Source organism: Apis mellifera, linkage group LG4, assembly GCF_003254395.2.
Source record: "Apis mellifera strain DH4 linkage group LG4, Amel_HAv3.1, whole genome shotgun sequence".
Lineage (NCBI taxonomy): Eukaryota > Metazoa > Arthropoda > Insecta > Hymenoptera > Apidae > Apis > Apis mellifera.
This window is the reverse complement of record NC_037641.1, coordinates 4358988-4377481: the sequence shown is the minus strand read 5'-3', so window position 1 is coordinate 4377481 and position 18494 is coordinate 4358988. Positions and strand designations below refer to the sequence as shown.

Below are 18494 nucleotides of genomic sequence, written 5' to 3'. Positions count from 1 at the left end.
CAGAAAAAAGAAGAAAAGAAGACTTTACCGCTTTATCATCGCAATATCTTCCGCGTCCAATTGGGAGATTTTTCGTAGGAATTCGTGCATGTTTGATTCCAACGTAAAAAGGGGGGGCTTCGAGATGGAAACACGATCGCCCAGTCGACAAATATTTGTCCATTGACGTCGAGCGATATTTTCTCGCGACGATACGCCGAGATTTCTGATCGATCGATTTCTGGCCTTCTTTCATCCATTACACGCGTGTGCGTGGGCGGAAGTAGTTCGGTCGATCGAGCTACGGAAGCTATTAATGGCGGAGGAACGATTGAAAATGTGCCGTGGGATAAAATATCGAGGCCGGGAATCCGAGCCAACCATCTGCTTATCTTGATGCGGGTGAACATAATCCTTCTGCGAGACAAACGAGATATCTCGCGTGGGAGAGAGAGAGAGAGAGAGAGAGAGAGAGAGAATTCCGCCATTCCATTGACGAAAGTGATTGAGGAATATCGTGCAAGTGACGTAAATCGTTTCCATGATTTGATGCTCGGTATTGTATAATGCAAATTGTGAAAAAAAAGAAATTAGAATTTCGTTTCGAAATGCAACAACGATTATCTTATTCTTGGAAGGATGAGATAGGAAGAGTTTATTTCGAAAGATTCGGACGATGGTGATAATTATTTTATCTTTGAAGAATGGGATGAGAGTAGAAAGTAGAAGTTTGATTTCGAATAATGATTACTTTTTTCTCAAAGATCATGGATAAATCTTTATTTTAAACAACTGTTCAAAGATTTTCGAAAATATAAATTTCATTCCAATCATTGGAAATTAGAATTCCATTAGAAATCTTCTTACGAGAGGATAGATATTCTCGTGGTGAAAATCAATGGACTGGCAAACAGTTAATGCAATTATTTATCGATAATGTTCCTCATTACGATAAACCTCATTCCCACAGTCTCGAATAAGTAAACGCAATTTCTATCTCGAATCGTGCACGCATCCGTAAATCTTCCTTGTCGTGTAAGTTTCCCTGTTTAACCTGTGCAATGCAAATCTCGAGCACGGATCGAACGAAGCAACGGATCCCTCGAAATTCGATTCGTGCATGCTGATTTACAGGGAAAGAGATGCACAAGAGCGTGGCAAACAAGGGTGAATAAATTTCGCCGAGTATGTAACGCTACTTTAAAGCGGACATATCGACATTGCAACCGCTTTAACTGGACTATTCCGGTTTCCGTGAATTACTACTCGTGGCGCGCTGCAATCGTACCACGATCATCTATCGATCGTTCAATTTCACCAATTTGATGAAAAATTATTAATAGAGGCGGAAATTCTCGTGACGATCGAGATAGAGGAAAGGCAGATCGAATTTCCCATTCGATACGATCCGTGTAAAATTGAAAAACTCGATGCAATTGGACGATTTTAATTCCCCACTCCGAAATGAACGAATTTTATTAAAGTTTCTTCAGCGCAATTAAAATTTATTTCAACCGAGTAAAGAGTAGAAATTAATTTTATCGAAATGTTACTAAACATCCAATTAGAATGGAATCAATTAGATCAACGTAAATAATTCACATTATAAAATTCGAATATTTAATTATACATACATTCCTCTTTCTCAAAAGAATTTCCACAGTTCTAATATTTAATCCAAATTACGACTATTCCCTTCACTTCTGGATTAAAAATATTCGAATATCGTGTTCAGAAGTCTGCTCGAAGCTAGCACAGAAGCTTCAAGAAATCTGAATTCCTATCCCTGAAAAGAAAAGTGTCATCCCATCCTTGGCGCATGAAAAATGGTTGCAAAGTTGTCGACAAGCTGGTCTCCATTTCTATGAACGATCATCGGCTACGTAAATATCGAGAAACGCGGACGATAAGATCGAAAAGAACGGAAGCTGGGATTTTCGAAGTGAGGGGCAGGGTTAGCAGGCTGATATTGTCGGGCGGGGTGTGGAACAAGTAAGTCATTTCGGCGATGAGATCAGCCTGTCGAACCCTGCGCCGTGTTTCATTTGCCCGAGCGTCCGAGAATCCTTTTCCCAACCGTGTTCCCACTCTGTGCGGCTCTTTTTATCCATAATACATAACAGACTTTGTTAAATCCCTTAACAAACGCGTGTAGGGTGGGAGGCAGGACGTTGGATTATCGCGGAAACTTCTTTTCCTCTTGAACACGTTTTATAATTCGTCGAGCGTTCGCGTGAAAGAAAATGTCACTTTTCCCGATAAAAATTTATCAAAATTTATCCAACCTCTTCTTCGAAAAATTAAATAAAATCGTGTGATAATTTTGCAAATTTCCCCTTCTTTCTGATATAATCTACGATCTTTTCTCTCTTTCTGAAATTTCCACAAGATTAATATTGCTATTGAAAAAGAAGAAAAGAAAAGGAAGCAATAAAAGAAGACGTCCAAGTATAAATAATAAAACGATTGTTCCACGAACGAATTTGTCTAAAACAATTAAACATTGCAAGTGGAAAGGTTAACGAACCACTCGCAATTATTGCAGAGTCTAATTCAGAAAGAAGATAGATTCTGGAAATTGTTAAAGTTTATCCGAAACAATGCTCTCCTCCCCTCCTCTTCCGTGTCACTCAGAGAGATAGTCGCTCCTTCCACACGATTAACCATCCTCTCTCGAGTTACGGGGGTCTCTCTCTCTCGGCCCCCGATTTCCTTTCGAGATCGCAAAACCGACTGAAACAATGGTCGCGCGCCGATCGCGATTATCTCTCCGCTTCGAAACAATTCTCACCGTCACCGCAAGAACGAGTTTTCATGGATGGATTCTCTCTCTCTCTCGACACACCACCACTGCGTCGTAATTATGCGAGATTAGAAGTCAATTAGAGGAGTCCGGGAGCTCCGGCTCGTTCGACCGGCGCCGCGATAAGCCGAGTGTTTCGCTCCGTGTTCCGGAAACGACGTTGTCAGTCGCAAACTTCGCCCCTTTGTGCGCATCTTCGAATTGGACCGTTGTTGCGTCTTCTACTTGCCTGGTTTGCGTTTCAAATCGCGCGTGAGAGCTGGCAGTTTGTCAGTTATTTAGTCTGCTAGTGCATCGCTTGCTTCTTGCTTGGTTACACTTCACTGGCTGATTTATTATTCTCCTACGATTTTTGGATTTGGATCAGAGAGAATGAGAATCATTAAATGTATATTTATCTCGTGAAATACGATCAAATTTTATAGAACACACTATATGAAAATATCGATATATATTAATATTAAAAATAAAAGTTTAAACTTATATTCTTACGTTAATTAATTCTCGGATATTTTCATATTTAATTATCGAAAGAATCTCGAAAATCGTACGACGATCCTTTTAATCCCCTACGATTTTCTCAATGATAAAAACAAAGAGTTTCTTCGGGAAATTTCATTGCGAAATTGGAATTTGTTCGGCAACGGGATAATAGTGTTTCGCGGCTCGTTACCCGCGGCGATGCAAAATAATAACCGGTGAAGGAAACGGGATATCGCAACGATGCAAGCACGGTGTAAGCAGTTCGTTCGCAATTGTCACCACTGGTGACAGTTCGTTAGCAAAACGTGTTGAATCGTGTCTGCGGTTCACGTTTCGTTCTCACGGAATCCTTGGCCGAGTTAAATAATCGATAATCAAAGATCGATTCGAAAGAGGAAAATGGATCGAACGCTGGTCAATTTTATCGCACGATATAAAATCTGAAAGGGACGATTTCTTGAGGAATTGAAAAGTTGGAGATGAAAATGAAAGGTTTCAAAAGAAGAATTTTAGGCCATTATTCATTGATCGTAACCCGGTGAATATGAATCAAAATTTCATATGTTTTTGGTTAATGCAAGATCAACCGAGTTTATAAATATTCATACGTTATATACATATTACTGGCTGGCATGTTGGCAGGAATTAATTACGTTACCGCGGTGGAGAGTTTGTTAAATGCCATGAATTATTATAATTACTATGAATTTATGAGCGTTCATAGATGATTTCGATATATAAATAATCATTCTTGTATGATTCACGCGTGAATGTTCACGTTTGAACAGTCGTAGAGTAAAATATTTAAAATAAATATATTACGATTCCGATGTTGTATAACGTTGTTCGTAGAAATTGATATTAATCATTTCCAGGAAAATGGAGGAAGAGTATCGGCGTGTTTTACGCCGAAATTTCGTGAAAATATATAGCCGCGAACAGACGCGAATTCGTGGGGAAATATTTGCATAAATGTGTCGTGGAAAATGCGGTGATAAGCGGTGCATTTGACAAAGCACGTATTCTTCGACCGCGTATGTTTATGCATGATCTAATGGCCGCGATAAATATTTATTAGCGCGTCGCTTGTGATCGTTAATATTCGATGAAACTCGTTAAAATATGTATAAACTGTATTTACCATAGGAATTAAATGTAAATTAAAAGAAACGTTCCCGTAATTCGCCTCGTGAATGCTGGAAATTACACGTATTTCTCATTTAATTACGTTCTCATTATCGTATATACCGTTTCAAATCACCGATTCTCTTTAAAGATTTTTAAAGATTTACTTTGCAATTTTTGAGAAAATTATTTTTCAATGTAAAATTGAAGGCTAAGGATAAAGAAATTATTTCTTCTATACGAAAAATAAATTGGTTCTATTTCTTTTTTAAAAATTGTGAATTTTATGTAGGTAAAAAGTATTCGAACTTCTAATCTTTCTCTTCAGAGTTACAATAGTTCAAAGTTAATTTTAACAGGATCGTAATCGAGTTATGCAAATGATGATTAAAAATTTTCTTCATAGAACAATATCCTGGAAATTGGAAGTTTATTCGTGATACAATGAAAAGAAATTTTAAGAAGCAAAATTTCGCCTGATTCTAATCTTCTTCATTGATAATCATTATCAAAATTATAATAACTTTGTTGAAGAACAAAAATTAAAGAATCTAAAACGACATCAAATAATTTATATAATAATTTATCAGCTCGTTTCTCATTAACCCTATCTAATTTTCCGATATTCAAATTTACGTTATAATCTCAGATCTCGAATAATCTTATGTCTGAATTCGTCCATTCAAAGTTTTTTTTCGATTACATTCCACAAAATCATCTCGATGTCTCGATAAGGATATTGGAGCTTTTGAACGATTTAAAAAAGAAGAAGAAGAAGAAGAAAAAAAAGGCTTTGATTCTCTTCTTTCTGTCATTATCGACGTCAAACAGATATAACGATCGCGAGTTTTCGAAGAGTCTGTGATGGCTCGACAAAGCGCGACCGAGATCGTTGTTAAACGAGCGTTTTTCAACTGTTCCAACGTGCATAAGGTGTTCGTTGCGCGCCTTTGTATACCACGGAAAAAGGCGAAATCGTGGCGTTGAATATTTCACTGAGAACCGCGGTTAAGGGAATAATAAAACGGCGGATCGTAAACGGAAAACAGTACTTTGAAGCGTTTCGAGAAGCTTGGAGGAATCCCGAGGGATAATGAAATCTTTGTGGAAGAGATCGTTCGTGAAATTTTACATAGTTTATACTCGGTTACGTGGCTACCGTTATTTAAGATCTGAAAGAAGAATTCGAAAAAAAAGGATAGTGGAATTGACGATGGAAATTCTGATTTCCTTTTATTTAAACGTCTTCCTTTCACGGGATTTAGAATCGATTAAAAAGAAAAGTCTCTCTTTTTTTTTTTAAGAACGAAGCAAAGGGCAAAGAAAAGAAAAAAGGAGGAGTTTAGGTTTTTCACGATGCTTAAACGGGAATTGAGGCAAAAGAGATTGAATTTCTTTCTCTTAATCGTAACGACGTAAAAAGTTCATTAATCTTGGTCGTCTTCTTCAACGATCCAAGGTTACCTACTATGGTTTCCTCGTGACATTTCCGCTTCTCTACGATTTCTGAACTTCATCATCTTATGGAACCGTAATTACTTTCTCAGGTTCGCGTCCCAGCGAGCAAGATTCCCATCCGTCTTCATTTTCAACTGTGATTGCTTAAAAAAGAAAGACGAAAAAGTTTCGATCCTCTTTTTCGTTTTTCAGACGAGTGACACTTGTCTCTCTCTGCGATCCCTTTCAGATTTTTCCAATCGTTAATTATTCAACGTATCCTTTCGTAAAAATCGTCTATTATGTGCGAAGTACGTTTCCCAAATCTATCCATTTAAACGAAGTTCAAAGTTTGTTCATCGGATGAACTAGCAAGATTATCTTGATTTAAATTTCCTTACCAAAAGAATGGTTGAAAAATATGAAAAGATTTTCGTTCGCCCATTGATTTATTCATCCATTAATTATTCAATCATTCATATTCATTATTGTTTCTCCTCGCACTTTCTTTTCCTTTTTCGAATTCGTTCCTATCTTCTTGGATCAGGTCACGTTTATTAATTAATAGTTGCAAAATCTTGAAATAATTAATCTAAATCTTGAAATTAGCCAAGGAAAAAAATTCGACAATCACTGTGTGTATAAAAGTCTTTTTGTACTCATCAAATTAGCTTCCTCTGACATTTCTCTACAATTTTTAAACATCGAAACACTAGGGGAAGAGGGACTGAAAAGAGGAAGAATTACCCAAAGTAAATAACGAGGAGAGCTCGTTTCCCGACTTGATACATCCGCTTGACAAACCGCTTTCAAGAATCCTCATCGAGCGTGCAAATGGTGCTTTTTTTCCCCCCCGGTGCTCGAAACAGACTGCGTTAACGAGGGCAGCAAAGATTTCGCACCGGTGAACGTGTCTTGAATGCGCTCTTCTGCTCCAGTATGCACAACCAAAAAAGGCCTTCTAATTAGTCACCTGGTAATCTTCTGAGTCATCGTTTCAAGCGGCCATTTCCTTATCTCGCCATCCCTCGCTCCACGGCCTCGTGAATTTCTTTGGAAGAGATGGGGAAGAGAGGGAAAGTTTAATCGCATAAATGCTCCTTTCCTTTTGGATCTTCCTCCAACTTGATCCTTTTTTTTTGAAGGATAGGATATTTATGACCCGATGAAAGGGAATCTGGACAATGTAGCTTTCAGGATGATTGCTCGCCAGAGATGATGCTTCTTCTTCGTGATGATGTACAATCGAATGGAAATGAGACTTGGAATACGGTTTGTTCCCGAAGACGAGGGAAAATATTGGACTTCGTCTCGACTTGTACGTGTTTCCCAGTTTTCCCGGAAAGGTACAGTGGACAGTTTGCTCAGATATTTAATATCAAAGTTTCGTCATTTATTTCGAACGTTCTTCTTCCTCCCTTAAGTGTTGTAAATAGTCTTGCGTCCGACTTTGTGGCGCCAACTTTTCGATATTTAGATATTTATAGAAAAGATGAATCGAATATATATATAAATATATTCTTTATTCATCATCCATTACGCGATAAAACTAGACTAAAATAATAGACTATAATAAAATAATAATATAATAAAATAGACTAAAATAGACTTCTTTTTTACGCAAGGAATATAAATATGATGAATAATCGTATTTCATCATTTTGATTCATTGAAAAGTCCTATTAAATTTGTATACGTAGCTATGTGAAAAAGATCCTTCATTTCAAATAATGCATAATATATTCTTAGCGTATATCTGTAAAAGAGAAAAAAATTGCATTTGATGGACGAAGAAAGTTTAAAGACGAGAGTCCTCAAACCTGTCCCTGACTGGCAGGTGATATATAAAGAAATATCAAAGAAAGTTCGTGCGAGAATCGGTGGCGAGTCCATTTTATAGAATAGCGAAGGAGTACTGTTTCGTGTCTAAGAGTTTAACGATCGTGGAAGAAGCGTTCTAAGGCCGTCTAGGAAGCAGGTTGAAGTTATTTTGGATCCAATAAGAGATCCTTCCGTAGTTGGCAGCTCTACACTTCTCGAATCGTCTCGAAACCTTGCCAAATACATTTTTTTTCTCCTTTTGTTGACGATTTTTAATTCCTTTTCGAGAATGTGATACAATCGAGATTTCTTTCTTGCTTTACAAATAAACACTCCGATTCAATAATAGAGCATGTCGAATCCATCGCAATAACAGTTTTCCATGTTACGATCATTTTGTTTTCTCTTTTTTCTTTCTTTTTTTTAGATTTAATTTCATTCGAACGCATCGAAAATCCAATCAATCTCTTTGCAAACGAGTTAACCGAAAAGTTTTCGATTCAAACGAGAATCTAGGACGTTCGATCGCTCGCGAGGATAACTGGGTGGGTTGCATTCTCCTTTGAACGGATTACATCGGAAAGAATTCTCGCCCGGAACTCGGAAATCGTCGATGGAGATAAAGAAGAGGCGACTTCTACCCACCCTTCAGCTCTTAAACGAGGCGTATTTGCTGGCGCGTGCGCGATCATATCGCGAGGGATCGCGGTCATTTAGATAAAGGCGGAGCTTTATTAAATTTACACCCCTTGGTTGCGGCACCGATTGTCCAAGGGAAGGAGAAATTATCCGCGAACTTCCGAAAAGATGGGGTGCCCGAAACGGTGCACGATGGATCGTACGCGATGGAATTTAAGGGGGTGGAAAAACTCGCTTTCTTAATTATTCTCCGATTGATTTCCATCTCTGATCCATCTATTTTTCTTTGCGATTAATAGACTTCATTGGAATCGACGAATCGTTGTTCTCCAAGTGATCAGATTTGAATTTATATATATATGGTTCCTAGAACTTCAAGTTTCGGGATATCTAATCCGAATCCAATAGGAATTATATCCAATTTCATTGGGTATTAAGGATATTAAGAGAATGATAAAGTGATATTGGGATATTGAATTATTATTAGTTGATAGTTGGTGGAAGTAATTCTCTATCTCAGTAGTTGATCAACATTTCATAGGGTTAGACACAATTTCATAAGTTTGCATAAGAAGAATATAATTATTAATGGAGGAGAATGAATTTTTCCAATGAAATTTTAAAATTTAAAAATGAATTTTGATATTTCTATTGATTAGCAAAGTGAAATATCAAATATATTCGAATTCTCTAAACGATTCGGGTTGAAAACGAGCACGAGATATGTAAATGAACGTCTTCCAAAATGCGACGATGGATATAATCGGCGATATTAAGAATAAACGACGATAATATTACCAAAGTTGCAAGAAATAAGAGTTATTTCGCACAATTTTGTTAACGTACTAGAATTTTAAACGTGCGAGTTGGCTGGCGGAATCATAGAATTGGACGTATTAAAAGATATTTATTGTAGCAATAAACATACTGTATTTTCAGACGTTTTGAGCATTAATATCCCTCCAAGATTTACCAATCGGATTTGCAATGGTTGTTCGAATGCAAGAATAGCGCAATTTGAAAAATTAATGCGATCTTCGTTCCTCATTCATCCCGTATATATCATTGCAAATATTTTAAAAGGGTTAAACTCTTTTTCTTCTCTTCTTCAGTTTCATTATCAGACAGAATAAATTCGTGAGGAAGTATTTTCATCACGACACAATAATTACGAAAAGAATGGATGATTGTTGACCTGCATTAGGAATGTATACACAAAACAATTTCATATTTTCATCGAATTTGCAAAGAAATAACTCTCTCTATTCCTTCATTTCCAAAATTCTATACCCATAGACACATCGTGTGAAGAAATAATAACTAAATTCCCGACACGTTGTTCATATCTCCACAAAAAATAATTCTCACCCTCCCTTCTCCCTTCTCTCATTCATTTTTCCAGAATTCTATACACGCCGTCAAAGGTTCCACCGAGAATCCACGAAATTCAGAAGAATCCAATAATGAACGGGGGCGCGTTAATGACGCCCTTATCTCTGGTTCGCGCCCACGTACAAGTGGCTTCATAATTCACACCTTATCGCCGCCATTGGACGCGCCGTCTTTTCGCCTTTCCGTGATTTCACACGATTTTCCCCTCTCCCCCTTGTCGGTGATCCTTCGTAAAATTGTTTCAACGTGAAGATCGTGAAAATCCTTTTCTCTCTCTACGTATAAATACGTATTTCCGTTATATATATATCCTTGATTCCACCATCGTGTTTTTTCCTGCAGATCGCGGGTAATCCTCGACTGCGGATCGAAAAATAAAATCGCCTTGTGGAATGCTTTTAACGGCTCGCAAAGATTAGCGAGAATCGATACGATCGCGGAAGGGGGATGAAAGAGACCTATCTGCACAAACTCTTTGTTTCTCGATGATAGCATTTCTCTTTTTTTCTTTTTCTTTTTTTCTTCCCTTTTTTTCCGGGAGATATGGAAACGCCGGAGATATTCCTCGCGTTTTCTCCGTGATGCTATAAAATTGTATTCTTTTTTTTCTTTTTTATGCTTGGCGCGATTCACGCGTTTTAGTTTGGAATGTTTGCCATTCGACGGGCAAGTATGCAATAAAAAGATGAAAATCTTTATTCGAGAAATTCGGGAAACGCGCGTGATACTACTTTCGAGATATATGGAATACGTGGGATGAATATAATTGTACGCATCTTGCGTGGGTCTTGATCGATTCGTTTGGATTGGTGGATCGTAAATAATTTTGTTTATTACTTGGACATCAAATTTGTATCATATTATCCTTCAAATATTAGTGATGGAAGATCGAGATAAAAGATTCGTTTCGTTCGAATGCTATTGGTTTAAATGAAGTATTTGATTCTTCAGATGAAAGTCAGAAAGATATATATTTCATTCAATTTTTGAAACGAATTCAAAAATATATTTCTTCCATGTAATAATATTTAAAATATTTATAAAAGATTCGAATTCGCTCTATCAATTTTCGAATATATTTGATTTTATTTTTAACTTCAATAGTTAAAAAAAATCTTTCATTTTACAATCCACTACAGCAGAGCGAAAACTCCATAAGAAAATATAAAAAATAACATTAAAAAGCAAATAAACTAACAAGTGAATCAGGAAAAAAAACGAACGAGACAGAATATCAACAGAAAAATCTGAAAAAAATCACAGCTCTTGTTTCGATCATTCAATAAAATCCTATATAAAAACGTGGTTCTTTTTTACACCAAAATTTTGTGATCACAATCAGAGAGAAACTAAAGAAGAACTAATCTATCGCCAATGATAGATCTCCGCAAATTGCGGAGCTAATATCGCTGAAAGTAGTACGAGTCAACGACAAAGGATCGAAGAAGCCAAGGATCAAAGAGAATCGTTTAAATCGATGGAACATCAAAGATACACCTTGTAAGCGAAACATTTTACCCAATGGATAAAAATATGAAATATCCACGTCAAATGATTTGCATTTGAAAAAGGAAGAGGGATGAAAGGGAATGGACTAATTCGTGCCAGTCCAGCAAGGACTGACGAAAACATTACTTACAAATGAAATTGCGAATTTGCATAAGTTTCGCCTCGGCCTTTTCGGTCCAACTCCAGCTCTTCCATCAGTTGGTCGATGATGGGAAAAAAGAAAAAAAGAAAAAAAAAAGAGAGAAGAAAACTTATATCTGTCTTTTAGAACAGATTTTATTCTAAGAAAATGGCTTCCAACTAATGGACTTCCATCATCCTCGTGACAAGACTCTATTTCGTTCTCTTATTGGTTCTTTGCTCTCTTTAACTTTGACGTATTCTTAAATCTTCTCTTTTTCCTATTCTTAAATCTTCTCTAAAAAGAGCAGTAAATCGTAATCTCGAATCTTGATACATATATTTCGAAAAAATTTTCACCGATGTTGATATTCCTTGAAAAGCTGCAATGTTCTTATCTGCTTTTTCTTCGAGTTTCGTTTTAATATTTCGTTGGAAGGAAGGAAGTTCGAGTAACGAAAGACTGGCTTTTAATATGAATTTTACGACATAACGGTATATTAAAATTTTTTTTTTTTTAATATTAATGTTGCCAAGAGAGGGGAGAGAGAGAGGGATCATTTATTAACGGTGACAAACGCGAGGATTGGAGATAAAAAACGACGAGTACGTCCTCATCGTTATTAATGCTGTTGGTTTATTAATGCGGAAAACACAAGAGAAAATAATTTCGCTTTAATCCCGAAATACTTTACACGAGTAAAAATATCGCGTTTTTTTTTTTTTCCCCTCGCACACCACGTTAAATGGACGTCAATTTTAAATCAAGAATTATCGTCACCGCGCGTGCACGGTGGGATGAAATAATTTTTTCGCGCGACTAAATTGCACGAATATCGAGAATCTTTCACCATTTATCGAACAAAGTTACGATACAATATTGTATTGAACGTTTGAAACATTGTTCTCCTGGATCATCTCTTTGTTCCTTTGATTCATTGATTTATTCGAACGTTTGAACTCGTACATTGAATGAACAATAAATACGATATCATATAAGGTAATTTTTTTAAAAGAATAAGAAACTATTCTTTGTAAAATTTTTAACAAATTAGAGAAATGAGCAACTGTTCCAACAATTGATCGAATATATTTTGGAAAATTAACAACTCCGTGGAAAAGGTGACGAAGTTCGAGTTTGATAGCTGGATTGGACGTAGCTGTATCCTTGATAACTCCAATATTAGTTAACTCCAAGCCAGTTTGTCAAACTATATATTATATATCAACGATAAAAGTACGCTTATCGCAAGTATTAATGAAATTTAGTTGAGTTTAAAGTTGGGAATATTTGTGCATACACGAGAAATTTAAATACGTAAATCCAAAAAAAAAATCCACACACATAATACACGAAAATATATAAAACATTTAAACTAAACTCTCTTTCTAACTCTTTCTAATAATTCAAACTTTCAATTGAACGTCTGGAATTTTCTGTTTCGATCACGAATGAAAATTTGCATATCCTCAATCTACTTACGAAAATACAACTCTCCGTTAATTTTATCTCGCCTCTAACTCTTTGTACAAAATCCATAACATATCCCTTCTGAAAAAAAAAGGGTGAAATCAATTATTTCTTCGCTCGGATCGTGCACAAAGAAGGAAAATAAAAAATAAAAAAAAAAAAAGAAAAAGGAAAGAAAAATGAAGAAAAGAGAAAAAAACGAGACAAAAGAGTGAATGTTCCAAGGATGTTACAAAGGGTATTCTGTCGTACGCACACGACGAAAGGGGGCACAGATTCTTACATTTGGCAGCGTTCCATCGCCGAGCGTCGGCGAGATGAAAGAGCCGCGGAGTGAAGAACCGTCTGGTGATAAAAAAAAAAAAAAAGTGGCCTGTCTGACCATCCCCTTGTGAAAGAGGGATCTTCCGCTCGCCCTCCTTTCAACCTGTCACGTCCAAGTTGAAAATCCGGTCGAAAGCGGCTCAACCGGCAATTAATTATCATCGAACGATTAATCGATCCATCCTATTTCGATTCGACGATTCGTTTTCCTGTATCGTTAATTCGATCGTTTATTCAGACGTAAAACTGTCCCGAATTTCGAGCGAAGGGATAAGGATCAGGGTGAAAAGTTTTTTCTCGTTAAAACGTTGCACGGTCGGCTGAACGATCGCAACAGATTTTTTCAAACCGATTCTCCCATTAAACGATCTTTGCTGTGTTAATTAAGCAAAAACGTATGTACGTGATCGAAATGTAAAAGTGAAAGAAATTCTTTATATTTTTATAAAAGAGATACATTCGTCGGAATTTAAATAAATTAAAGATCGAGATTTGTGATCCATCAGGGAGGAAAATTCGATTACCGTGTAAAAGGAATTGCTTTGCACAAACGATAAAAAAAAAAAAAAATCGAGATGCGTTAATATTTGCTCGCTAACTAGCTAAACCACGCACAATACCATAACCATCAACGAATTTAAATCACGAAGAGATACGAGGTTGTAAACTTCCGACACGAAATTAAATGTAAATCGTCGGACGAGAAATTTCTAGGCGCGATAAGACTCCACCACCTCTGCGGTTTAATTAACAATTTAACAGGGGCTAACAGACAGACTAGGCTCAGGCCTCCAAGAGGCTTGCAAGAATGAATTTTCATAGAGCACAAGTAGGACTTACAATCGGTTTTGATTGAAACTCGCTAATCCATTCTGATATAGTTGGAAAGAATTTATCTGCCACCTATCCTTCCTCAAGTTTTCGATTTAATTTCGTGGGTAACGGAGGATTGGTTGAATGAAATTATACGCAATCGGGTCGATCGGCAACGATTTTTACATCGTGAAATTGGCGAATAAAATGTTTCACCCTTTCCTTTTTCCTTTCAAACTTTCCTTGCGATTATTTCTATTGCCTCACGGAATTTTGTCTTTTCAAAATGGATTCAATGGATTCTCTCTCTCTCTCTCTCTTTCTCTCTCCTTTTACGTCGTTACAGTACGTTGAGAAGGTTTCGGGTTAGAAAGAATTACTTTGTTACACGTTATCGTGCGCTTTCATTCCTTTTGGTTTATCCACTATTATTCGACAAGTTTCTCGCCACGGAAACGAGGATTTTATTATACATTCTCGCTCGTTAATGATTCCGTATTGTGGAACAACTCCACAACTCCCTCCCCGAAACGAGTAAATTAAATACTGTCGGTTGTAAAAATATTATAAGGAAATCTCGAAAATTCCGATTTTTTCAATGAAAGTTTGCCTATACGAGGGGGAAAATAATGAACAGGAAGAGTGCGCTTTATGAGAAATTTAGATATGTCGAAACTATCTAAAGTAAGATCGTTGTGATATTTCATTTGATTAAAGTTTTAACTCCATCATACAAATTCACTTTTAAAAAAAAGAATGTAAAGTTGATATAATCAATCTATTATATTCCATTCCCTAAATAATTCTCAATTTGTTAAATGAATTCTTCCTGACTAACTGTCTATAACAAGAACATCGTCCCTACATTAAGCAAGAAGGAAAACCGATAATTAACGATTCAAGATCAATTAATGGGTTAACCCGATAATCATCCGATATTCCAGAGGAGTCTTCGAGAACAGAGATAAGGCAAATCGGATCATTGAAATCCCCGTCTTACGGAGGAACGATACAGAGATTTAATGCCCCTCGTTATCTCGCCACAAATTGTTTGCCAGCCAAGAATCCATAACAACAACAATGACTCGATAAACAGAGGGAATATTTTATCCGTTCGTTAAATCGAAACAACACCTTGTTGTGACGATTCTTTCCGCCACGTCTCAAACAAATTCAATTTCGATTCACGCGATATGAATAAACCAGAATCCATATTCAATGTTGGGTTGTTTTATCATCGAGTCCAGATCTCCAGATGCTAAAAGGGGGGAGGAGTCCCTTGGAAAATCCCTGGGGAACCGCTCTTTCGAAGCGCTGTTCCATGTCCTTGGGAATATTGGGACGAGGGGGGGAATATTACCCAGCATGAATCTGCCACTGGTTAATCCGATTGTTCGACTAAATCAATCTTGATTAATCCCGATATGGCTATTCCACTGGGTCATTAGAGCGTTGTGAAAGGCGGGAAGAACGACGTTTAATAATAGCTAATGTTAAAGGGATTTTCAACTCGCCATTGGTCATTGTGGAGGGACAATAATGAAATCGTTGGATGATTCATTCTCATGTTACAAACAGAGTCAATAAGTAGATGTGGCAATGGGATCAAAATGTACGATTATAAATCAAATGCAAGATTCATTTCCAAATGTAGGATTTGAATGTTTCGAGTGAGATATAATATTTGATCCTCAGTTGATTCAGGATATTTGGAATATCCTTCAAATTTCGAGAATCGACTCTTGAATGCGTTGTAAGTGTCAAAATGAATCAAAGTATTTTTATAAAAAGTAATCCATTAAATGATATAGATATATCTTCAAATACAAATTAAATTAAATTAGTTAAATCTATTTAAAAATTTCTACTTTTCTCGAAATACGAAATATTTGAATTTGATTTGGCAATGTTCTAATCTTCTGTCACGACGAGTGAAACGTTATTTGAAATATTCGAGTAGTAGAGAGTGATATTAATCAGACAAATCGTGGTACTTCAACGAATGCTTCGAATAGTTCTGCAAATGATTGCTTGAGATGTTTCGTGTTTGATTCATTGAAAATTCCAGAATACGCTTTATACCCTCCCCTGGGTGAATATTGTGAGCAATTTATCAAATTAATAAATAACAAAATATATTGCTCGCATTTTTCGTGAAAAATTTGTTTTGCGATAGCTGTGTATATTGAATTTTTTATTAATTAACTTCGTAACGTTGAATATCAATAATATTATTTACTTTTTTAAAAATTTCTAAGAACATTAATCTTTCAAAGCACATTCCTCTCTCAAAATAGGGTTAATAAAAAGGAATTAATATTGATGGATGATTAGCATATAAATGATTTCAAATTGTTCACTATTCAAATATCAAGGTATTATTAATTTAAATATTTCTCTTAATTTTGTATTCATTAATTCAGAGCGGCGAATTGTTTCAAATACAAAAACTCACCTTCGAATGCAAATATTATATCTGCAAACCTTCGTTGATATTTGATACGTTTAATACATTTCACAATCCCATATTGTATATATATATCATAATTCTATCCATATTTCATTTTCATTTAGTTATTCGCATAATCATAAATACAAGATTAATCCACGAAGAGATTCATGGATTATTTCGCAATTCCCATCGACTAGATCACTTAATTTCGCTCCTCCTACGACATTAACATGTCTGTACTTTAACAGCTTCATGGCGGTCGCGTTTTATACTCATCCCCACCCGGTGAAAAGAATCACGAGCGAGCAAATAACAAAGCGGCACTTTGTTGCATTAAAAATAAAGCCACGACGTGGTCTCCGCCCGAGGATTTTTTTGTCCCCTCTATTATGTTAAATAATACATAAGTCCAAAAAAAAAAAGAAAAAAAAATGAATTCACCGTTGCGACTCACCATTCCATAATTAAAACGCATAACCCTTATCTAACTGCGCGTAACGCGTGCGAAACGACATGAAATTATGAGAGACGTATGAAAATTAGATGGCGCGGCATGAAAATGAAACATTCAGTCATATTTCTCGCTAATTTGTTGATGAATTTAGAAATATATTGATTTATTAAGTTTAATTACTACAAGTTTATGAAAATACCTTAAATTAATTAAAGATCGATCAAAGGAGAAGACAAAGGACACGGATTGAAAGAGAATTAACGAATAAGTCAACGATTCGTTCTTCGTTTCTTCCTCTTATTTCTGAAAGATAATTAATCAAGATGTTTGTAAGAGCACTGAGGAATAGAAATGATCTCGCACGAAATATTCTTTTGGTCATTGTTATCGAAATATGAGAAAAAGTCGAAGAAGTGATAAGAATATTTCTACTTTTACTGCACTTTATGTCTTAACGCGATTCAATATCGATAGAGATCTTTGCCAATGGATATCGATATTTTCTTGTATATATGTACAATAGAAAAGCGCACGAAAAATTCTCGAAATCCGTAATGGCCGCGTATACGACGATAACAAAGAAAGAAAAAAAGAAAGAAAGAAAAGCCTGGTATCTGAAACACTCTCTTTCATATTTCTTGAAAGAGAACGACACTAGAATAAATGACACATACACACACAGATACTATCTAGAGTAGAGAAAATTCTCATGACACGTGTGTTCAAGGGATCTACAAATACTGAAACACATTGCGATACATCCATCGACTCAATGGCCCATACGACGCTGGATCATCGTTGCACGAGTCATTGACTTAAATCGGTTGAATCGATCGTTTGCTTCGTAACAAAGGATATTTCCTCTGAGCCACCATATTGACATTGACAAGTTTTTCATTTTCGATTGAAGAAACTTTTCGACGTCGCGCACAATCTATCTTCCTCGTGCAAACTTCTCCTTTTTTCTCTCTCTCTCGATTTACTCTCTTCTTCGTTTCGTATGAAAATTGTCCTTTTATCCTTTCTTTTCCTCGGATATGATGGATCGATTAACACAATTTTCATCAATGTGTGTTGGATCAATTGGTGAGAGCTGCGACAGAAGTTTGGCTCGATCGCGTGACAAACGTGGTTATCAAAAGCGTAAAATTAGGTTGGAACGAGGGGCGAGATAATGCGCGAGATCAACGTGCTCGATTCCCTCTCGAGGAGGCGAAAACTACAACTAAGCCCGTGAGCGTAAATCACGATTCTCGTTAGCCCGATTCGAGCCGATTACTGTTCAACGGGGGAGAGAGATTTCACGACCATGGTATTATAATCCGAATTGGATTAAGACACATAGGATGTACCATTTTATCTCAGATTTATAGATGCCTGCCGTGTAATCGCCTTAATCGTCGCACCCTTCCTTCTTACATCACGCAACGTATATTAAATCTGACAAATGTATATATTAAATATTAAACTCTCGGTTAAACATAAAACTATACTATACTTCTTCCGTAAATCACTTAACGTCTCATTCATTACTTCCACAATTTCGTTCAAATATTTATACATACTTGAATATTATAATATTACGTTACACAAACTTCACTCGATTTATCGAATAAATTATCTCAACTTTCCTTTAAATACGTTCCACAAATGCATCGACACAGATTTTCTA

The 18494-nt window shown here is 36.2% G+C and overlaps 1 protein-coding gene and 1 non-coding gene across 10 annotated transcripts in view; both read left to right on the top strand.

Moving 5' to 3' along the window:
• LOC411050 (glutamate receptor ionotropic, kainate 2) overlaps positions 1-18494 on the top strand; it is a 153582-nt gene that overhangs the window by 20119 nt on the left and 114969 nt on the right. The gene's annotated exons all lie outside the window — the stretch shown is intronic.
• Positions 1928-2012, top strand: Mir6012 (microRNA 6012). Its single transcript, NR_127322.1, has one exon. It is a non-coding gene; the product is annotated as a microRNA 6012 (primary transcript).